This window comes from Bos javanicus, chromosome 15 (assembly GCF_032452875.1).
Source record: "Bos javanicus breed banteng chromosome 15, ARS-OSU_banteng_1.0, whole genome shotgun sequence".
NCBI classification, from domain to species: Eukaryota; Metazoa; Chordata; class Mammalia; order Artiodactyla; family Bovidae; genus Bos; species Bos javanicus.
Window position 1 is genome coordinate 44,102,572 of NC_083882.1, and position 22,402 is coordinate 44,124,973.

The 22,402-nt window shown below is 38.7% G+C and overlaps 1 protein-coding gene across 5 annotated transcripts in view; it reads left to right on the plus strand.

Annotated features, from left to right (window-relative positions):
* The window catches only part of STK33 (serine/threonine kinase 33), a 189,170-nt gene that overhangs the window by 54,053 nt on the left and 112,715 nt on the right, over nt 1–22,402 (plus strand). The window contains exon 2 of one of the 5 annotated variants that reach the window (XM_061440875.1): nt 1,045–1,222. The exons of the other annotated variants lie outside the window; for them this stretch is intronic. The gene's annotated coding sequence lies outside the window, so the exon portion shown is untranslated. The remainder of the gene's footprint in view (nt 1–1,044; nt 1,223–22,402) is intronic. 5 annotated transcript variants of the gene reach the window in all.

Consider the following 22,402-nt stretch of genomic DNA (forward strand, 5'->3'; position numbering starts at 1 on the left):
GTGTATCATTATATATATATTTTTATTTCAGAATATACAATGATAGAAGGATATGCATGAACATATCTAACACATTGAAATTTGTGAAAAAAGCTATTTAGTAAGTTGTTCACACTGTACTTGAGCAGAATTTTACATGGGGCTGATTCCTGGCATTGCCTAAAGAGTTTCTCATTGGGAATAGTTGTTACGTTCTCTGAAGTTAGGAAATTTACTTTGTATAAAACTATGCTCTGGGTGAAATGAAAATCTAGCTACTGAGTTATCTTGCTTCAGCAGATAAAGCAGGAAATGTAAAATTGTGTTACACTACCAAGTCAAGAAACTGAGAACTATTTACCAAAAAAACCCTATATGGAAAAGGCTAAATGAAAAGCCTCTGTTCTTTCATTAGCAAATTGTCAGTTTTTAAATATATGCTCATTGAAAAATGTACACATTTTCTCAAGTAATTGATATATTGGGTTGGCCAAAAAGCTCATTTGGGTTTTTTCTTAACATGTTATAGAAAAACCCAATGAACTTTTTCACTAACCCAATAATTTAATCCAATTCCTAACTTAAAGGTATTAAACTGAATTGAATTCCTTAGGGACTCTTAATTGCTTTGTCTATTTTCCATTGTAAAATGTTGTTTAGAACCTAAATTGATCATATAATCTTTAGTTTATGGCTCCACTGAAGGATGATTTATCAAATATTCTTTATTAATTTATAGCTTAAATTTTATATTAGCCTCTGTGTATTACCTAAATTATGAGTTAGCTATTAAAGGGATATGGTACCCTCTCCAAGTTCTTTTACACATATTCATGTTAGTTAAATGCCAGATAAATCACCTGACTATATTAATGCCAGGTAATTATTGCATGAGTTGCTAGGGAGCATTCTTTAGCATAAAAAAGCAATTGCAGGTAGTTTCTTTAAATCTTTTGCTGTCCTGTTGTAATCCAAAACGAGGGTAGTTTGCCCTTACTAGTATTGATGTTTTATGAGTTCTCCATTGCTTAGGCTAAAAGTGAAAATATCCTTGCCTTTTGGCAGAATGTAACCTGTTTTTGGAGAAGGAAATGGCAACCCACTCCGGTATTCTTGCCTGGAGAATCCCCATGGACAAAGGAGCCTGCCAGGCCACAGTCCATGGGGTCACAGAGTCGGATGCGACTGAGCGACTAAGCACACAACCTATTTTTGCTGAGAGTTTGGTTTGGTGAGTCTCCAGGTGAGTTTTTAATCTCTACTTTGTTGGTCAGCAGTCTTAGTCCACCTGTTCACTGATGCACTGTCTCCCAAAAGATTATTCATATCCTCATCAGATCAGGACAGAGAGATCCATTGCCTCCACTGAAAGAACAACTTGTGAGATGCAGCACAGTGTCCAGAGATTGTCATCAAGCCCCTGGAGGATTGAGCTTGATATACAGTATAAGAATGCCTTTTCTGAGAACTCGCCATATCATTCAGGAGTGAAATCCTCTGGCTAGACCTGACACTTGTTGGATATGGCTGAACATCAAAGGGAGAACAGATTCTGGACAACTCAAACTTAATCATACCAGTTTATATCAGGGGTATGTTTGGAAACCTTCCTCTTAGCTTTTATATACTTTTACTCTTGTGAGAACGGTTAATTGGCCAGACAGTAGTGGTTCATTGTTCTACATTTATCTCCTGAAGCAGTTCCTGACCCTGACTTTTAGGGGCTATTCTGTTAGGAAAGTAAAGCTTTAGATTTCTCCCCTCTTTAGGACCTTTTAAAAGGAGTAGGCACTCTGCTTCTCTTTCAGCCTCTGTAGAGACGTGCATACATGTGTGTCCATCCATTCATTCATTAAGCATTTGCTGAGCACCAGACATCAGTGCAGGACACATCTTGTTAGTTTGGGTTACTCTGCAAAATTAATGGGAAATTGCCTATATTCCCGAACTATTTTGGTTTTCCAGAAAAATTCTTGCAATTGGCATTTTTTCTTTAGTTAGTGACAACAAAGTAATATATAAAAATATACCTTATGAGTGCTAAAATAACAAAGTCCACCCTAAATATTTCCCTTGACAGAACATCTCAGCATGGAAATAGAACATATAAAGAGTAATAACCAAGTGAAATTTTAGTATTCAAATGAAATTTTAGTACTCAAAAATATAATTTAAATAAAAAGCTCTCTGGTAGTTAGATTTGTTTGACTAAGTTCTAGTTCAACTATTAAAAATAATACTTCATAAGTGGTGTTGTGTATTTCCTATTGTTTCACGTCATAAGCTTCACATTACAGCATCAGACACATGGTGTCTGGTGGTCCCACTTTTAGTGGGATTAATGTTCATTGGTCCCCCTGTTCACGGTGAAGGTACCTTACCGATCTTTCTTCTCTTTATTCTCGATGTTCTGAAATTTCATGATGGTCAATGTGGATCATTTGTCATTAATTTTGCTGTGAAATCTGTGGGCTCTTTCAATTTGGAAATTCTTTGCTCCTATGAAAGTTTATTTGTATTATTTCTTCAATAATTGCTTCTCTTTTATTTTCTATAGTTTTTGCTTGAACTCTGGTTATTCACATGTTGGATCTCCTGGGCTGATCCTTAATTTTTCCATCTATTCACTGTCATTTCCACTTTTTTGTCTTTTTGGTCTGTTTTCTAAGATATTTCCCAAATTTATCTTCTAACTCCTTTATTTAATTTTTTTAAAAACTTTTTTAGATTTTTCAGGACTCCATCTGTTTTCCGAATATTCTTTTATTGTGGCTTCTTATTTTATGGATATGATATCTTTTAACTCTCAGAGGCTATTTTTATATATGTGGTATAATTTTGCTCCTGGCCTTCTCTCTTTTTTCTCTGAGATCCTTTCCCCCCACTTGTTTGTTCTCTTTCACACTTGAAACTTTCATAAAATGTCTAACTATGTTTTCCTGTTTAAGAGTGAGGTATTAAAATTATGTCACAAGCTCTGTGTCATCTAGTAAAGGTGACCTGGTGACAATCTAAGCTCTTTTACTACGGGATGCAGTGATTGTGGTGGCTCAGTGGTAAAGAAGCCACCTGCGAATGCAGGAGATGCGGGTTTGATCCCTGGGTCGGGAAGATTCCCTGGCAAAGGAAATGGCAACCCACTCCAGTATCCTTGCCTGGGAAATCCCATGGGCAGAGGAGCCTGGTGGGCGATGGTCCATGTGATTGCAAAAGAGTTGGAAAAGATTTAGTGACCAAACAACAGCAACCAGGGATTAGGGGAAGAACCCCATTAGGTCAGTACCTATGCACCTGTTAGCGTATCAGGCAGTTTCTCCAGTGAGGAAGTTTTGGTCTCCAGCCAGGGTGATGTAAGCCTGGTTCCATGCATTATAGGGGGTAAGCAGGGCAAGAGGGATGGAGTATCTCAGTATGGTACTTCACTTTTGGTTTCAGGTATACTTGAACCCCAAGCCAGAACCTGTCTGAGGGATAACTTCTAGTCTTTTGCAGATTGAGGAAGGTAGGGGTCTGGCTGTGCAAAATCTAGGATACTTTTGAAAATTTTGCATTGATTGGGACAACTCAAATCTATAAATTGCTTTAGTAATAATATTTTAGACCATAAACAAAATAATCCAATGCCTGGGCCATTTTTGTTTCTTGTCTTGAGGTTTAGAAGAGAATAGTGGACAGTACCAGATACTGGTAACTGGGACTAAAGTGACACCCCTACACCCAAGTGGTCTTGGCAAATTTACTGTATCTTTTGTGTAAAAGAAGTAATAATTTTTCTAAAACTCATTGCTGTGCCAGGTTTAAGGATGGATTTACATACTCTCCCCTTCCCTGATATCCTTCTGAGATGCTGAGAAGATTCTGTCTAAGGGAAAAGTGCGCGCTTTTCTCATTCCTAAACACTTAATTCAGTGTTTCACATTTTCCCAGAGACAGCCAGTGTGCAGGGTCCTTTCAAAGGCAACCTCTTTATAGTCCTTGGTCTCCTTAAGATCAATAGGACCTTCTAAGATATATGTTCATTTCTGAGTATTGAAGATTGCAGTTATCTAATAATAGCAGTTTTATTTTGGTGGATCATGTGTCACTCAAAACAGCAGAATACCCGCTGGACCCACAGCTCACCTAATTGTTTTCAATGGATGGTGATTTAATATGTTACAAAGTTGTGTATAGCCATTTCTTATGCCTTAGAGCAGTGGCTCTCAAACATTTTGACCCAGACCTCAGTATGAAAAAATTTACCTTGCTACACGCATACACACACACAAGTACCTGAACCTAGTTTGGAGAAATAATACCTTTATGACAAGTGTTATGCTCTCGTATCTTCTTTTATATTTAAATTTAGAGTGTTGTGTCCCACAGATGGTCTAGTTTGTGAATCATGGCGGCTGTGGCTCTTACGGTTGGGGAAAGGGGGTATGGTAGATGGTAGACCTTTTGGGAAAGGGGGTATGGTAGATTGTAGACCTTTGGGGAAAGGGGGTATGGTAGATTGTAGACCTTTTGGGAAAGGGGGTACGGTAGATTGTAGACCTTTTGGGAAAGGGGGTATGGTAGATTGTAGACCTTTTGGGAAAGGGGGTATGGTAGATGGTAGACCTTTTGGGAAAGGGGGTATGGTAGATGGTAGACCTTTTGGGAAAGGGGGTATGGTAGATGGTAGACCTTTTGGGAAAGGGGGTACGGTAGATGGTAGACCTTTTGGGAAAGGGGGTATGGTAGATTGTAGACCTTTTGGCACTCTGATAAAAGTATTGGACTCCCTTCTCAGAAGAACGCCCACACACTCTCAGACACAAATTTTTGTATGTTTTCAGGAGATGTACAGTCTTTAGTTACAAACATGGACTTCCTAGTTCTAAAAACTTCACATAAAATTTGGAGTTATCTAGCTTTTCAGTGCATTTCACCCAGCATACTGAATATCATCAACATCACAGTCCCATCTGCCCTTCCTCCTTTTTTGTTGCTAGGTGTTAATACAGGGTTTTAGGCCAGAAGGACCACATAATAAATAAAAAGTCTCAGAGGATCCATATTCTTTCTGGGCATGTAGTTGTCTTTGTGGTATTTAGAGATAGTGCACAGGAACTAAAGAGACTTGCTTCGAATATGTCAGGAGCTGTTGTGTCCTTTGCAGAGCTGCTCCTTGTCTCTGCATATCAGACCCTTAGCAACTGTAGGCTGATTACCTGCCCACCTTCACTTTTAGTTGAGAAACTTATTTATTACCAGTTACCTTCCCCAAATAGGTGACAAATAGATGGGGAAGCAATGGAAACAGTGACAGACTTTATTTTTGGGGGCTCCAAAATTACTGCAGATTGTCGCTGCAGCCATGGGATTAAAAGACACTTGCTCCTTGGAAGAAAAGTTATGACAAACCTAGACAGCATATTAAAAAGCAGAGACATTACTTTGCCAACAAAGGTCCATCTAGTCAAGGCTATGATTTTTCCAGTGGTCATGTATGGATGTGAGAGTTGGACTATTAAGTAAGCTGAGCACCAAAGAATTAATGCTTTTGAATTGTGGTGTTGGAGAAGACTCTTGAGAGTCCTTTTGACTGCAAGGGAATCCAACCAGTCCATCCTAAAGGAAATCAGTCCTGAATATTCATTGGAAGGACTGATGCTGAAGCTGAAACTCCAATACTTTGGCTACCTGATGTGAAGAACTGACTCATTTGAAAAGACCCTGATGCTGGGAAAGACTGAATGCGGGAGGAGAAGGGGATGACAGAGGAGGAAATGGTTGGATGGCATCACCGACTCAATGGACACAAGTTTGAGTAAACTTCAGGAGTTGGTGATGAACGGGAGTCCTGGTGTGCTGCAGTCCACGGGGTCACAAAGAGTCAGACACGACTGAGCAACTGAACTGAACTGAACCTTCCCCAAGTGTTCTCTGTAATCACCACCTGATACTTCAGATGGAGCCACAGCTTTGTTGTATGTACTTCTGCTCCCCCTGCCCCGGCCGCTTTCACTTTTCATGCTTTCTACCCTGACTGCAGCCATGAAATTAAAAGATGCTTACTCCTTGGAAGGAAAGTTATGACCAACCTAGATAGCATATTCAAAAGCAGAGACATTACTTTGCCAACAAAGGTCCATCTAGTCAAGGCTATGGTTTTTCCTGTGGTCATGTATGGATGTGAGAGTTGGACTGTGAAGAAGGCTGAGCGCAGAAGAATTGATGCTTTTGAACTGTGGCGTTGGAGAAGACTCTTGAGAGTCCCTTGGACTGCAAGGAGATCCAACCAGTCCATTCTGAAGGAGATCAGCCCTGGGATTTCTTTGGAAGGACTGATGCTAAAGCTGAAACTCCAATACTTTGGCCACCTCATGTGAAGAGTTGACTCATTGGAAAAGACTCTGATGCTGGGAGGGATTGGGGGCAGGAGGAGAAGGGGACGCCAGAGGATGAGATGGCTAGTTGGCATCACTGACTCGATGGACGTGAGTCTGAGTGAACTCTGGGAGTTGGTGATGAACAGGGAGGCCTGGCGTTCTGCGATTCGTGGGGTCGCAAAGAGTCGGACACAACTGAGCGACTGAACTGAACTGAACTGACCCTTCCTTCCATAGATGTTTATTGAGTTTTTCCTACATTCTAGACTTTGTGAATGCAAGGAGTAATACAGTGGTAGGAAAAAATCCTGTCTGTGTATGCCTGGCCACCCTTGCCTTGTTCCTCTAGGACTTCTGCTATGTGGTCAGTTTTCCCTGGCCACCATCCTTGGGCTTCATGGCAGCCCTGCTGCTGACTTCCTGATTAATTGGGGTTTAGTATTTAACTGTTTCTTGCCCACACTGGAAATTTTCATCTGCAATTTTTTTTCTGCCTGGAACTACAAGCACACACATATATTTTCTTGTGCACTTTTTGTTTTGCCTAGCACCAAAAAAATGCATACTTTCCTTTTAAATAATAATGTAAATATGCAAATTTTAAAATGTCATTTCTGCTGTTGGTATGTTCTGAGTCACTATTTTAGAACTAACATCATGGGAAAATGGTGTTAATGTGCAAAACTCACCCCTAATATTAAGAGGATCTTTGAAAGATGTCTTAATAATGGGGACATTTTCAACTGATAAAATATAGGCTCACAGCATTTGAAACATTATTAGTATTCTTTCATGAGCAGACATCAGTCTCAGAAATCTTGTGTACAAACATGATAAATCTGGTCTGTATTACACTCTGATAAAATATCAAAAGAATTCTATTTACTTCACTTCGTTATGAATGTGAAATATTTATATATATTTTGCAATAACTTCCACAGCAGTTGGAACAAAATCTAATACATTGTTAATGGTGTAGTTAAAAATGTGTGCATTATATCCCTATTTGGTTGCAGTTATCCAGCAGTTTTTTTTTGGGGGGGGGAGGGGGGGAAGATTCTTAAAACTTGTGTATTTTGCAGTCAGGTTCCACAAGTAAATGCCCATGGTGAACATCTCTAATCAATCATAACATTCTTCCTCACTGAACCTGGACAGTTTCACATCCTCTTCAACATGGTGATACAGGTGGTGAACTGAGTGCCTGTGAAATGAAAGCTATTTGTCATATTTGTTTTGCACTTTAACCATTAGTATCAACAGGAGTTACCAAAGTTCTGAAGTTTGGAAAAGGGAAACTATAATGAAGTAGAATAATATAGTGGTGTAGTCAAGGGTTGGCAGACTGGGTTGGCAGACTTTGTTGGCAGAGGGCCAGATTTTAGGTATTTTAGGTATTTTTAGGCTTTATGGATCACAGAACTAGACATAGGCACCATGTAAATGAGCGAGTGTGGCTATATTCGAATAAAACTTTATAAAAACCAGCGGCAGGCCAGACTTGGCCAGCAAACCATTTGCTGTTTTAAATCACTGCTATTCAAAGTCCATCTATGGACAAGTGATGTGAACACCACCTGTATGCTTCTTGGGAATGAAGTTTCTTGTTCCACACTCTAAGACTTACTGAATCAGAATCTCTGGAGATGGTACCCAGGAATCTGCATGTTTACTAGTTGGTAAGGTGATTCTGGTGCTCATTAAAGTTTGAGATCCTCTAGTTTAAATATATGGCACTTCTTTCAAAGTTACATAGGGATCAAGTGTGAAACTACCCGATGCATTTAATTAATGGCTGATCTTTAATTACTTTTCCTATCTTTCTATGGTGTTTGATCTACTCAAGCTTTATACTTCTTTTTGGTCATGACTGGGAATTCATGTTCTGCTAGAAAATTACTAATTTCCTCTAGGGTTCAGATTTTTTGCTGTGGTGGCTCTAAAACATTTCTGCAATTTTTAAAACAGTTCTATTAAGGCTTGGATTTATGTTCACTCCCTTGGATCTAGGTAGGATTATGAGAAGGCAATGGCACCCCACTCCAGTACTCTTGCCTGGAAAATCCCATGGACGGAGGAGCCTGGTAGGCTGCAGTCCATGGGGCCGCTAAGAGTCGGACAGGACTGAGTGACTTCACTTTCACTTTTCACTTTCACGCATTGGAGAAGGAAATGGCAACCTACTGCAGTGTTCTTGCCTGGAGAATTCCAGGGACGGAGGAGCCTGGTGAGGTGCCCTCTATGGGGTTGCATAGAGTCGGACACGACTGAAGCGACTTAGCAGCAGCAGCAGCAGCAGCATGGTTACTTCAGCCAACAGAATACGATGGAAGTGATACTGTGTAACTTCCAAGGCTGGTTCAGAAAAGGTCATGCACCTTTTATCCAGTTCTCAGTGGGTCTGTCTCTGGGAGAAGTCTGCTGCCAAATAAGAAGTCTGATTGCTCTGAGCCCACTGTTCGGGAGAGGCCATGTGTAAACTCCTAGCTATCAACCAGCATCTATTGCCCTCCAGTTGAGTAAGCCATGCTGGACACACAGTCTAGTTGAACTTTCAGATGATGACAACTCAGCTGGCATATCAAGGCAGTCACATGAAAGACTCTAGCCTAGATGAGCCTTCCCTGACTGATAAAATTTGTGAGCATAATAAAATAATTATTGCTTTAAGCCACTGATTTTGGGGTACTTTGTTATGCAATAATTGTGACTAAGAAAATTACTGTAGAATTGGAAGTATTATTGTTTTATAATTATTTTAATGGCTTTCTCATCTGTGCTTATAATTTCTTTTATACTCTGAATCTTTTATATATATATTTTCCCTCTGTTTCTTTTCCATTACAGTTTATTACTAGATATTAAATATAGTTCCTTGTGCTATACAGTAGGTCCTTGCTGTTTATCTATTTTACATAGGGTGGCATGCATCTGTTAACCTCATACTCCCAATATATCCCTCCCCACCTTCCCCTTAGCCATAATTTTTTTCCTATGCCTGTGAGTCTGTTTATTTTGTAAATAAGTTCATTTGTATCACTTTTTTAGATTCCACATATAAGTGATTCATATAATATTTGTCTTTGTCTGACTTACGTCACTTAGTATAATAATCTCTATATCCATTCAAGTTGCTGCAAATGCAACTTTATTCTTTTTTATGGCTGAGCAATATTCCATTGTGATATATGTACCACATCTTCTTTATCTGTTCATCTGTTGGTGGACACTTAGATGCGTCCATGTCTTGACTGTTGTAAATAATTCCACTTTGAACATTGGTATGTATGTATCTTTTTGAATTAGAACTTTGATGTTTTCCAGATATATGCCCAGGAGTGGGATTGCGGGATCATATGGCAACTCTGTTTTTAGCTTTTCAAGGCACCTCCATACTGTTTTCCATAGTGACTGTACCAGTGTAAGAAGGTTGTCTTTTCTCTATATTCTCTCCAGCATTTGTTATTTGTAGACTTTTTGATGATGGCCATTTGGACTGGAGTGAGGTGATAACTTGCTGTAGTTTTGATTTGCGTTTCTCTAATAATTAGCAACAAAGGTCCGTCTAGTCAAGGCTATGGTTTTTCCAGTGGTCATGTATGGATGTGAGAGTTGGACTGTGAAGAAAGCTGAGCAACGAAGAATTGATGCTTTTGAACTGTGGTTCTGGAGAAGAGCACCACAGTGCTCTTGCGAGTCCCTTGGACTGCAAGGAGATCCAACCAGTCCATTCTAAAGGAGACCAGTCTGGGTGTTCATTGGAAGGACTGATGCTGAGGCTGAAACTCCAGTACTTTGGCCACCTCATGTGAAGAGTTGACTCACTGGAAAAGACCCTGATGCTGGGAAAGATTGGGGGCAGGAGGAGAAGGGGACGACAGAGGATGAGATGGTGAATGGCATCACTGATTTGATGGACATGAGTCTGAGTGAACTCCGGGAGTTGGTGATAGACAAGGAGGCCTGGCGTGCTGCAATTCATGGGGTTGAAAAGAGTCGGACACGACTGAGCAACTGAACTGAACTGAATGATTAGTGATGTTGGGCATCTTTTCATGTGCCTTTTGATCATCTGTATGTCTTCTTTGGAGAAATATCTAGTTAGGTCTTCTGCCCATTTTTTTTTTATTGTTATTGAGCTGTATGAGCTATTTGTATATTTTAAAAATTAAGCCCTTGTTGGTCATATAATTTGCAAAATATTTTCTCCCAGTCCATAGGTTATCTTTTCATTTTGTTTATGATTTCCTTTGGTGTGCAGAAACTTATAAGTTTGATCAGATCTCATTAAAAATTTTTTTTGCTTTTATTTCTATTACCTTGGGGTGCTGACCTAAGAAAACATCACTATGATTTATGTTGGAAAATGTTTTACCTATGTTCTTTTCTAGGAGTTTTACGGTTTCATGGCTTATATTTACGTCTTTAAGCTAATTTGAGCTTACTTTTGTGTATGGTGTGAGGCATGAGATGGTTGGACAGTATCACTGACTTGATGGACATGAGTTTGAGCAAGCTCCAGATGTTGGTGATGGACAGGGAGGCTTGGCATGCTGCAGTCCGTGGGGCTGCTAAGAGCTGGACACAACTAAGCAACTGAAATGAACTGAACTGATGATGTGAGGGAGTGATCTAACTTCATTGATTTACATGTGGCTATCCAACTTTCCCAACACCACTGTCTTATCTCTTTTGTATATTATGGCATCCTTTGTTGAGTATTAATTGACCAGAGGTGTGTGTGTTTATTCCTGGGCTCTCTAGTCTGTTCCATCGATCTATGTATCTGTTTTTGTGACAATGCTGTGTTGTTTTGACTACCGTAGCATTGTAGTACTATCTGAAGTCTGGAAACATTATGCCTCCAGCTTTGTTTTTTCATTAGAAAAAACATTTCATCAGAATTGCCAAAGCAATTCTAGTCTTTTGTCATTCTGTATACATCTTAGGATTACTTGTTCTGGTTCTGTGACAAATATCATTTGATAGGGATCATGTTAAATCTGTGTATTGCTTTGGGTAGTGTGGCCATTTTAACTAAATTATTCCAATCCAAGAACAAGAGATATCTTTCTGCTTCCTTGAATCATCTTTGATGTCCTTTATCAATGTTTAGTTCTCTGTGTATAAGTCTTTCACCTCCTTGGTTAGGTTTATTCTGAGGTATTTGTGTGATTTTAAATGGGGTTGTTTTTATACTTTCTGATATTTCATTGTTAGTATAAAGAAATGCAACAGATTTCTGTATATTAATCTCATATCCTGATACCTTGCTGAATTCATTTATCAGTTCTAATAGTTTTTGATAGAGTATCATGTCATCTTCATATAAGGATAATTTTACCTCTTCTCTTCCAATTTGGATATGTTTTATTTCTTGTCTAATTGCTGTGGCTAGGACTTCCAGTACAATGTTGAATAGAAATGGTAAGAATGGGCATCCTTTTCTTGTTACAGAATTTAGTGGGAAGGCTTTCAGCTTTTCACTGTTGAGTGTTATGTTGGCTGTGGGTTTGTCAGAAATGGCTCCTATTATTTTGAGATACGTTCCCTCTATACCTACTTTTGCTAGAGTATTAATATTTATCATGAATGGATGGCTAATTTTATCAGGTGCTTTTTCTTTGTCTATTGAGATGAACAAACAAAACCTAAAGTCAGCAGAAGGAAGGCAATAAGAAAGATCAGAGAGTAAATAAATAAAATAAAGATTAAAAAGATAGAAAAAAAAATCAATAAAACCAAGAGCTGTTTTTTTGAAAGGAAAAGTGAAATAGACAAACCTCTGGCCAGGCTCACCAAGAAGAGTGGACCCAAATAAAATAAGAAATGAAAGAGGAGAAATTACAGCCAATATCACAGAAATAAAAAAATATTGTAAGAAAATATTATGAACAGTTATATGCCAACAAAGTGGACAATGTAGAAGAAATGTTTCTGGAAGCATATGGTCTGCTAAAACTGAATCTAGAAGAAACAGATAATTTGAACAGACCAATGACTAGAAGTGAAATATAATTTGTGAAAAACAAAACAAAACAAAACTCCCTGCAAATAGGAGTCCAGGACTATATGTTTTCACAGGGGAATTCTACCAAATATAGAAAGAAGAACATATACCTTTCTCAAACTCTTCCAGAAGATTGAAGAGGAGGGGACATACCCAAAGTCATTCTATGAAGCCATCATTACCTTGATACTAAAGCAGACAAAGATACTATTAAAAAAGGAAATTACAGGTCAATATTTTTGAAGACTATAGATGCAAAAATCCTTAGCACAATATTAGCAGATTGAATCCAACAACACATAAAAAAGATCATACACCATGATCAAGTTGAATCATATACATATCTTGCTTTTCTTTATTTCTTTATCTTATTAATCATGTTAAAGAATCAGTTTTTAGATTTATTCATTTTCTATTTGAGATATTTGTTTCATTAATTGAAGCTTTACTCTTTTCATCTTTTCTTTCTACTTTCTATTTATTTGTTCTTTTCCTAGTTGCTAAATGTGAACACTAATTTTCTTTTTCATTTTTCTTCTTTTATAAGAAAAGCATTTGAAGCCATATAATTTCTTCTGAATATAACTTTCCCTGTTCCCCATAATTTGGTAGGAAACATTTTGCTCTTCATAGTTTTCTTGAGAGTCTGTAATTTCAGTTTTGTTTTTCCTTTTATCAAAGCATTTTGGAAAATATTTCTAAATTTCCAAATAGTTTTTTTCCTTAGCTAAGGGAGGAAAGGGTCTTTCATTTATCCAGCATATATAGTACATATTTCTCTACTACAAGAAAATAATATTCTGTTTTCCACACCAAGACCCTCTCTTCTTCTTTACCAGTAAGTTTGTCTTTTCCTTTAGGATGCTTGTACTTCTTGATTCCCCACATGAGAAGTTTAAATACTTTTCCTTCTACTGTCTCCACAGGCCTGACCTTCTCAAACTTGAGTTGCATTAACAAAAAATAGTTTAGTAATTTGTTTCAGCTCATGATTAGTATTTTATTCTTTGTTTAGTGTTTCACGGTACCTTGATGCTCCCCATGTTCTTGTCTCCTTGGATGCAAAGGCTTTCTTCCATCCTAGGGAGCAGGAGGGACATAGCACACTTCTCTAGTCCCCACTTTCACTAGCCTCAGGACCTAGTGGAAAATACTTAATAAATAAATAATGTACATATTTTAATTCTGTCCCAATATTGTGTATATTTTATGGTTCAAATGTTCTGTTTAGACTGTTGATTTCATTGACAATTTTGGAATGAAATATTCCTGTAAATATAAAGAAAGGAAATCAACTGCAGCTAACAAGAGAATTTCAGAAAAAAAAATCTGCTTCCTTGACTACGCTAAAGTCTTTGACTATGTGGATCACAACAAACTGTAGAAAATTCTTAAAGTGATGGGAATACCAAACCACCTTAACTGCCTCCTGAGAAACCTGTATACAGGTCAAGAAACAACAGTTAGAACTGGACATGGAACAATGGACTGGTTCAAAATTGGGAAAGGAGTATGGCAAGGCTGAATATTGTCACCCTGATTATTTAACTTCTGTGCAGAGTACATCATGCAAAATGCTGGACTGCATGAAGCACAAGCTGGAATCAAGATTGCAGGGAGAAATATCAACAACCTCAGATATGCAGATGACACCACTCTGATGGCAGAAAGTGAAGAGTAACTGAAAAGCCTCTTGATGAAGGTGAAAGAGGAGAGTAAAAAAGCTGGCTTAAAATTCAACGTTCAAAAAATGAGGATCATGGCATTCGGTCCTATCACTTCACATTAAATAGATGGGGAAACAATGGAAACAGTGACAGACTTTATTTACTTGGGCTCCAAAATCACTGCAGATGGTGATTGCAGCCATGAAATTAAAGGATGCTTGCTCCTTGGAAGAAAAACTGTGACAAACCCAGACAGTGTATTAAAAAGCAGAGTTTTGTTTTCTTGTTTCAAAGGTGTACCAACTAATTGTTATTTGTTAAGCGTGATCTAAACTGTAGTAAACCATAGTTTGGGTTTGATAAATTAGTTTTTGATTACCTAAGTTGAAAGAGCCATCTTGTATTTTATATCTTTCCGTCTTGTATTTTATACCTTTGTTTTCTATCTTGCATGGAAACTATTTGTACATATGCCATATTATTTCTTTTAAGATTGAAAGGATCTAGGACTTTACTATTTTGTTTCTTTTATAAGGCTCATAATTCCTCACAGGTAGTAGCACTTGATCAATATTATTAAATAAATGATTGAATAAATGGATATAATTGCCATTGTGATAATATTAATAGTAAAGTGATTATAGTTGTGATCATAAATTTACCATGATATCTTTTTTATTATTATATAGACTATATATTTTTGGATATATTGAAATATAGTATATAGTACATACAAAGCTGAATTCTGAGAAGCCTATTCATCTGTGAATCTCATATTTAGATACTGGATAGCTCCTTCAGCATCTGGATATGGTAAAATCAATGACTTAAGCAGTAATTTACCCATTCAATGCAGATTAAACATGTTTTTGTGATAAATTACTACTTCTCCTTTTGCCTTTCCAAAGCATATAGAACAGATTTGGGCCAAGTTTTGAAACTGTTTTGCATGCGTGTGCTAAGTCGCTTCAGTCGTGTCCAACTCTTTGCGACCTTATGGAGTAGCCTACCAGGCTCCTCTGTGCATGGGATTCTCCAGGCAAGGATACTGGAATGGGTTGCCATGCTCTCCCCCAGGGGACCCTCCTGACCCAGGGAGCAAGCCCGTGGCTCCTGTAGCTCCTGCATTGCAGGCAGATTGTTTTATTGCTGAGCCACTCGGGAAGCCCATGAAGCTGCTCACCAATGCCATATAGTGGTGGGGTCGTGGGGAAACTGTGTGGCAGACTTGAGGTAAAACTGGGGCCTGGAGAAAACCCGAGGACCTTGGAAATGTGGGTAGAGGTAAAGGCAGGTGCTCTGAACAGTGAGTGGACTAGTGACAGGGCATTGAGAACTCTATGGTGTTTGGCGCTTATCCTAGAAGAAGAGAGAAAAGGGACAAGAGAAACAACAACATTGTCTAATTAACAAATCAGATAACACCTGTCAAGTTTATGTCTAAGCTTTGCCATTAGTTAGTGTACTGAATATTTTAGCAGCTTGTCTTCCACCCACATTGGGAAAATAGTAGTATAAAGGAGACTCAGTTCAGTTGAGTTCAGTTGCTCAGTCGTGTCCGATTCTTTGCAACCCCATTAATTACAGCACGCCAGGCCTCCCTGTCCATCACCAACTCCCGGAGTTCACTCAAACTCACGTCCGTCGAGTTGGTGATGCCATCCAGCCATCTCATCCTCTGTCGTCCACTTCTCCTCCTGCCCCCAATCCCTCCCAGCATCAGAGTCTTCTCCAATGAGTCAACTCTTCGCATGAGGTGGCCAAAGTACTGGAGTTTCAGCTTTAGCATCATTCCTTCCAAAGAAATCCCCGGGCTGATCTCCTTCAGAATGGACTGGTTGGATCTCCTTGCAGTCCAAGGGACTCTCAAGAGTCTTCTCCAACACCACAGTTCAAAAGCATCAATTCTTCAGAGCTCAGCCTTCTTCACAGTCCAACTCCCACATCCATACATGACCACTGGAAAAACCATAGCCTTGACTAGACAGACCTTTGTTGGCAAAGTAATGTCTCTGCTTTTGAATATACTATCTAGGTTGGTCATAACTTTCCTTCTAAGGAGTAAGTGTCTTTTCATTTCATGGCAAAAGTCACCATCTGCAGTGATTTTGGAGCCCCCAAAATAAAGTCTGACACTGTTTACACTGTTTCCCCATCTATTTCCCATGAAGTGATGGGACCAGATGCCATTATCTTAGTTTTCTGAATGTTGAGCTTTAAGCCAACATTTTCAGTCTCCTCTTTCACTTTCATCAAGAGGCTCTTTAGTTCCTCTTCACTTTCTGCCATAAGGGTGGTGTCATCTGCATATCTGAGGTTATTGGTATTTCTCCCAGCAGTCTTGATTCTGGCTTGTGTTTCTTCCAGTCCAGCGTTTCTCATGATGTACTCTGCATAGAAGTTAAATAAGCAGGGTGACAATATACAGCCTTGACGTGCTCCTTTTCCTATTTGGAACCAGTCTGTTGTTCCATGTCCAGTTCTAACTGTTGCTTCCTGACCTGCATATAGGTTTCTCAAGAGGCAAGTCAGGAGACTAACTATGACCAATTCTTAATTCCTAGTGTTTGAATTTCCATTCAAGTCCATAGTTGTATGCAGTGGATCCTAGGTGACCCAGTCAAATTATTAAATTTTTTTGTGTTTCCACAATACCAACCTTTATTGAGCCCTTAATTTATTGTTCTTTGTATTAAAATTCAGTTCAATTCAGTTCAGTCGCTCAGTCGTGTCCGACTCTTTGAGACCCCATGAATTACAGCACGCCAGGCCTCCCTGTCCCTCACCAACTCCTGGAGTTCACTCAAACTCATGCCCATTGAGTCAGTGATGCCATCCAACCATCTCATCCTCTGTCATCCCCTTCTCCTCCCACCTTCAATCTTTCCCAGCATCAGGGTCTTTTCGAATGACTCAACTCTTCACATTAGGTGGCCAAAGTATTGTAAAGTGTTAAAATTAGATGGTCACATGTCCAGATTCATATTTTTCAATGCCAATTTGGTCAAACTTTGGACCATGACCATTACTGGATGGGAAAATCAATTTAGTAGAGTGATAATAGGGTGATGTGACAAGAGTTTTTAAAAATTGGGAATAGGATAGACAAGAATAACAAATAGAGTATATTATAAATATTAAGGGCATTTTCAATTAATAATTAATTTCATTGTATGTATATATGTGTGTGTATTAGTTCCTAATGTAAAAACATTATTTGCTACTGTGGGTTTGACATGGATATGCATTATTTTTCCTCCTTCACTGTTACCTTTACCTTTCTCTTTACCACAGAACTTACCAGTGAATAGATAGAACTTATCAAAGAATCTTTTCTGGGGCATAATGTGAGGCATTTGGTCATGATTTAGACTCATGCCCTGTTCCATTACCCTACAATGTGTGTTGAGGGCTTATAATTCATTAGGCACTAGTATAAGCATTTAATCCTCATAAAAACCTATGAAATGTGCTCTATTATCCCAAGTTACTGATGAGGAAACTAAAGTACAACACAGGTATACCTGTGGCAGATTCATTTCGATATTTGGCAAAACTAATACAATATTGTAAAGTTTAAAAATAAAATAAAATTTAAAATGTAGATTAAGTAGATTAAAAACACAAATTTAGTAAGTGCCCAAGACTTGAACCTAGGCAGTCCATGATGTAATGAAAGAATACAGCATTGTTCACAGGCAGAGACCTAAGCTAGAGGGCTAGTTGGCCTAGGGTTTTGCTAAGGCTCTTTCTTGGGGTAAGGCTGCTAGAGAAAAGACTGCACATAGTCTTTTTCTGTATGACTGGGCCCTGAAGTTAGATAAACCTGTAAGATAGGCTGAATTCCTGCTTTTCAATTAGTATTTTGATGCCTTGTGACAGAGCTTGAGATAAGTGGCCAAATGCCTTGCCTTTTAAGAATTCATATTTAGTCTGACCCCATCAATTTACTTAATTTAATCTAGGCAACTTTTCAGGGACAACTTAATATTTGAAAAATTTACCAGTTTAAAGTGTTTTACTCCATGGTTGTACAACCATCACTACCTTATAATTTGAGAATGTCTTCTCCCCCCAAAGAACCTCATACCAATTAGTAATCACATCACATTGCCACCTTTTCCCCTTTCCCTGGGTCCTGACATACACTATTCTATTTTCTATCTGTATGGATTTGCCTCTTCTGGACACTTCTTATCAATAGAGTCATTTAATATATGGTCTTTGAATCTGGCTTCTTTTATTTATCATTTTATTTTCAAGGTTAATCCACATTGTACACGTATCAGTGGCTGAATTTTATATATATGTGTCACATACCACATTTTGTTTATTCATCAGTTGATGGACATTCATATTGTTTCTGACTTTTCTGGCACTGTGAGTAGTGCTGCTTTGTTACATTATGTATAAGTTTTTGTGTAATGTGTTTTCAGTTCTCCTGGATCTATACCTAGGAGTTGCTGGGTGATATGCTGACTCTTTCCTGAAGGGATCTCTGGTCTTTCCCCCTTTGTTTTCTTCTAATACGAAGCTGTATTCACTGAAGAAGGCCTTCTTGTCTCTTCTAGCTAGTTTTTGGAATTCTGTATTTAATTGGATGTACCTTTCCCTCTCTCCTTTGCTTTTTGCTTCTCTCGGTTCTTCTGCTATTTGTAAAGCCTCCTCAGATAATCACTTTTCCTTCTTGCTTTTCTTTTTCTTTGGGATGGTTTTGTTCGCTGCCTCCTGTATAATATCATGAACCTCTGTTGTAGTTCTTCAGGCACAATGTTAAGTAGATCTAGTCCCTTGGACTTGTTTGTTACCTCTACTGTGCATTCATATGGGATTTGATTTAAGTCATACCTGGCTGGCCTCTTGTTTTTCCCAGTTTTCTTTAGTGTAAGCCTGAATTTTGTTATGAGAAGCTGATGATCTGAGCCACAGTCAGCTGCAGGTCCTGTTTTTGCTGACTGTATACAGCTTCTCCATCTTCGGCTACAAAAAAAAATGGAAACATCAAGGGAGCGTTCCACCCAAAGATGGGCACAATAAAGGATAAAAATGGTAGCGATCTAGTAGACGCTGAAGAGATCAAGAAGAGATGGAAAGAAGACATGGAAGAATTGTATAAAAAGATCTTAATGAACCGGATTACTGTGATGGTGTGGTTAGTCACCCAGAGCCAGACATTCTGGAGTGTGAAGTCAAGTGGGCCTTAACTAGCATGGCTGTTAATAAAGCTAGTGGATGTGATGAAATTCTAGCAGAACTATTCAGATCCCTAAAGAATGATGCCATCAAAGTTTTGTATTCATTATGTCAGCAAATCTGGAAGACCCAGCAGTGGCCACAGGACTGAAAAAGGTCAGTCCTCATCCCAATTCCCAAGAAGGGCAGTACCAAAGAATGTGCTAATCATTGGACAGTTGCACTCATCTCCCATGCTAATAAGGTCATGCTTAAAATTTTGCATGCTAGGCTTCAGTAGTATGTGAACCAAGAAATTCCAGATGGCCAAATTAGGTTTAGAAAAGGAAGAGAAACCAGAGATCAGATTGCCAACATTTGCTGGATTATAGAGAAAGCAAGAGAATTTCAGAAAAATATCTATTTCTGTTTCATCGACTATGCTAGAACCTTTGTGTGGATTGTGACAAACTGGAAAGCTCTTAGAGAGATGGGAATACCCAGACCATCTTACCTGTCCACTGAGAAACCTGTATGCAGGTCAAGAAGCAACAGTTAGGACCCTGTATGAAACAACTGATTGGCTCAAGATTGAGAAAGGAGTAGGACAGGGCTGTCTGCTGTTACTGTTTAACTGTATGCTTAGCACATCATGAGAAATGTCAGGCTGGATGAGTTACAAGCTGGAATCAAGATAGGCAGGAGAGACATAAAATAAAATAAAATTAATTAAAAAAAAAAAAAAACTCAGATATGTGGATGTTACCACTCTCTAATGGCAAAAATCAAAAAGGAACTAAAGAGCCTCTTGATGAGGGTGAAGGAGGAGAGTGAAAGAGCCAGCTTAAGACTAAACATTGAAAAAACCAAGATCATGGCTTTTGATCCCATTACTGCATGGCAAATAGAAGGGGAAAAGATGGAAACAGTGACAGGTTTCCTCTTCTTGGGCTGAAAAATCACTGCAGATGGTGACTGCAGCCATGAAATCACAAGACGATTACTTCTTGGCAGGAAAGTGATGACAAACCTAGACAGTGTGTTGAAAAGCAAAGACATTACTGTGCCGACAAAGGTCCGTATAGTCAAGGTTATGGCCTCCCCAGTGGTCATGCATGGTTGTGAGAGCTGGACGGTAAAGAAGGCAGAACGCCAAAGAATGAAACCTTCGAACTGTGGTGCTGAAGAAGACTCCTGAAAGTCCCTTGAACAGCAAGGAGATCAAACCAGTCAATCTTAAGGGAAATCAACCCTGAATATTCACTGGAAGGACTGATGCTGATGCTGAAGCTCCAGTATTTTGGTCATCTGATGCAGACAAACAACTCATTGGAAAAGTCCCTGATGCTGGGAAAGATTGAGGGCAGAAGGAGAAAAGGGCATCAGAGGATGAGATGGCTGGCTGGCATCACCAACTCAGTGGATATGAGTTGAGCAAGCTCCAGGAGATGGTGAGGGACAGGGAAGCCTGGCATGCTGCAGTCCATGGGGTCACAAAGAGTCAGACATGACTAGGTGACTGGACAACAATAACATGGTAACTCTTTAATTCTGGAGAAACGACCAAATTGTTTTCCATGGCTATACCATTTTGTTGATACATGCCCACCAGCTATGCCATTTTGCATTTCAGTTATTTCATATTCTCTCCAACATTTATTGTCTGGTTTTGTTTGTTTAACTGTAGCCCTCCTGGTGAGTATGAGGTGATACTGTGGTTTCATTTCTCAAAACTGTGGTTTTCATTTGCATTATAATAATGACTAAAGAAATTGAGTGTCTATTCATGTCCTTACTGGTATTTGTATATCTTCTTTGATAAATTAGAGTTTTTGATTACCCAAGTTGGAAAAGCTTGCTCTTTCCATCTCGTGCTTTATACTTTTGTTTTCTGCCTTGTACTGAAATTATTTGTATATATTCCATTTGTTTCCTTTTATATTGAAAGGATCTTTTTTCCCAAGATTATTTTGGCTATTCTGTATCCCTTGCATTTCCATATGAATTTTAGGATTGTCAATTTCTGCAGAAAAGAAAAAGACACTTGGAAAAGGATAGTGATTGCACTGAATTGGCAGATCAGTTTTGTGGAATATTGCCATGTTAACAATATTAGGTTTTTCCAGCCATGAAGACAGTGTCCTTTCTTTTATTTATTTATTTATTTTTATTATTTATTTTTTTTACTTTACAATATTGTATTGGTTTTGCCATATATCAACATGCATCCGCCACGGGTGTACACGTGTTCCCCATCTTTAAAAAACTGGAAATAGAATTGCCATACGACCCAGCAATCCCACTGCTGGGCATACACACCGAGGAAACCAGAATTGAAAGAGACACGTGTACCCCAGTGTTCATCACAGCACTGTCTACAATAGACAGTGTCCTTTGTTTCTTTAATTTCTTTTGACAGAGTTTTTTTGTTTGTTTGTGTTCATATACAGATCTTGTACTTATTTTGTTATTTACTTGTGTTTTTTAATATTATTGCATTGAATTACCTTCTTAATTTTATTTTCTGATTTTTCACTTTTGGTGTATAGAAATACAACTGATTTACGTATATTGATCTTAAATCCTGAAGCCTTGCTACCCTCATTTATTAGTGAGTATGTGTATGTGTATTCCTTAGAATGTTCTATATACATGATCATGTTATTTGCGAATAGAGATAATTTTTTACTTTTCCCATTCTAATCTGGATACTTTTTATTTTATTTTCATGTTTAGTACTCTTAAGGCTAGAACTTCCCGGAGAAGGCAATGGCACCCCACTCCAGTACTCTTGCCTGGAAAATCCCATGGACGGAGGAGCTTGGTGGGCTACAGTCCATGGGATCGTGAAGAATCAGACATGACTGAGCGACTTTACTTTCACTTTTCACTTTCATGCATTGGAGAAGGAAATGGCAACCCACTCCAGTGTTCTTGCCTGGAGAATCCCAGGGACAGGGGAGCCTGGTGGGCTGCCGTCTATGGGGTCACACAGAGTCGGACACGACTGACGTGACCTAGTGGCAGTAGCAGCAGGCTAGAACTTCCAGTACAGTATTAAATAGGGGTGGTGAGGGTAGACATCCTTGACTTGTTCCTGATTTGGGGAGACAAGTTTTCAGTCTTTCACCATTAACTATGATGTTAGCTATGGGTATTTTGGATTCCCTTTGTCAGTTTGAAAAAATTCCCTTCTGTTCCTCATTTGTTGAATTTTT